Source organism: Cornus florida, unplaced genomic scaffold (genome assembly GCF_030987335.1).
Source record: "Cornus florida cultivar Cherokee Brave unplaced genomic scaffold, ASM3098733v1 CherokeeBrave_3.0.0_Hap2_Chr11, whole genome shotgun sequence".
In the NCBI taxonomy this organism is placed as follows: Eukaryota; Viridiplantae; Streptophyta; class Magnoliopsida; order Cornales; family Cornaceae; genus Cornus; species Cornus florida.
In genome coordinates, this window is record NW_026775581.1 from 63,241,355 (window position 1) to 63,243,639 (window position 2,285).

The window sequence follows — 2,285 nt, forward strand, 5'->3', positions numbered from 1 at the left end:
ATAAGTGCGTGTTTAGGTGTAGGAAGAGGGTGTGTTTATGTTTAGATGTCAAAATAAGGGGTAATATAGTATTTTCATGTGTTATAAAGGTATTATGGTCTTTAAATTAAATATTATGGGTCAATCGGTGATGTTGGCCTAAGGATTTAATCTAAAGGTCAATCTTATATTTTGATGATTACAAACCATTAATGATGTTTATGTACTAATATTTTCCTTGAGTGCTATATAGTTGATCAATTAATTCAATCCTCAATAATGAGCCAGAAGCATTCCAAGTACTCAAGCAATGGATTCAAGGAAGCATTGAAGTTGCAAGAATTCAAAGATTATTCAACTACTCCATCAAAGGCTAACCGATCATGGTCAAAGATTGAAGAAAATGGTAGATTAGATGGTGAGAGCTTAAGATTTAATGTTAAAGTTAATTTAAATATATTTGAAGCTCAAAATTCAATCCATGCATTGCATTCCCATTTTATTTCTCAAAGAAAATAAAATCAGCTCATGATCACATTCACAGGACTTAAAGAATTTCATATTAAGTATCATAATGTGAGATGGAGAAGACTCCATAAAATAAAGAGAAGGCTTTTTTCTCTTATTCAGTGAGCTCTGAGAAGGTTCTTTTCTTTAACTCCAGTAAGTCTTTGAGAAGTATTTAAGAAAAAGAGAGGGCTCAATCAAAAGAAAGAGAGGGCTCTTCTTGTTCCAAGAAAGCTACGAAAATGGATCTTCAAAATAAAGAACAGGCTCACGTTTTTATTGAGCAGGCTCTTTCCAAGGAAAATGAACAAAGACCAGGCTCTTTGGTTTTCAAGAGACGGCTCTCTTTAGGGTTTTGAACTGTAACGTAAACATTTTCATTAAATGTTCTCAACAACCTCTAACAGCTATATTGAACTCTGTTGATTCTATAAATACTGAGGTTGGTCTTCAAACTGAAAAATACTTTTACAGAGAACATTCTATCATTCCTTAAAAAGCATTAAAGAAGTATTCTGAGCTTTCATTCCCTCTCTGTTATTTCATATCACTGTAGTAATTCTGAGCTTCACGTATATTCATCTTTTCTATAGTTGTGAGCTAAACTCTGTAATCTATCTTTGAGAGATTCTTGTACACTTGTTTCTTCAAATTTCAAAGCTATTGTAAAGGGTTGGTGTAACCCAAAAGAAAGCCTAGGAGAAGGGTGTTCTCCTAGCAAAGAAGAGAAGCAAGATCTTGTTTCAAAAGTGAAGGTTTGCTCTCCACCATTAAGGAGAAGCACTAGTGAATTTGGGAAGTCTCAAGGGGGATCTTGAGCCGAGGAGTAGGAGTTTCCGAACCTCGCTAAATCACCGAGTCATTGTTTGCAATCTCTTATCTCTATCTCTCTTATTTTTGTGCTTTATTTTGCTTGAATATTTCAATAAACTGATATTTAACAGTTTGGTAGAAATACAATTTTTAAATTGAAAAATTGATCATTAACTCTATTCACCCCCCCTCTAGAGTCAATTAGTGACTAACAATTGGTATCAGAGCCTAATCTCTAGAAAAAGACTAATTATCTTAGAGAACGATCATGGCCAATACAAATTGTCATCAAGAAGGTCAATCTAACAATAGACCCCCTTGGTTTGATGGAAGTGACTACAACTATTGGAAAATCAAAATGAGAGCATTCTTAAGAGGCATAGATGTAGATGTTTGGAAAGCCATAGAAAAAGGAGACCATGTTCCAACCAAGATAGTAGAAGGTGAAAATGTTCGAACACCCGATATTGAATGGACCCTCAATGACCATAGGCTTGTACAATGTAATGTCAAGGCTATCACTAATCTCTATTGTGCCTTAAGCAAAGACGAATTCAATAGAATTTCGGATTGTGAAACGGCCAAAGAAATTTGGGATAAACTTGTAGTCACCTATATAGGCACTAGTCATGTTAAAGAATCCAAAATGAATATGCTTGTCCATAAATATGAACTTTTTACCATGAATAACAAAGAAACTATTAGTGAAATGTACTCTCGTTTTACTAACATTGTTAATCCCTTGAAAGCTCTTGGAAGAAAATATACATCATCTGATAATGTAAGAAAAATCCTTAGATCTTTGCCAAAGAATTGGGAAGCTAAGAAGACCGCCATCCAAGAAGCCAAAGATCTTAACACACTTCCCATTGACGAACTCATTGGTTCATTAATGGCTTACGAGCTAGAAATGAATGATAGAGATGAATAAACTCAAAAGAAGGATATAGCTCTACAAGCTACTACCAAAGAAGTTACAATTGATA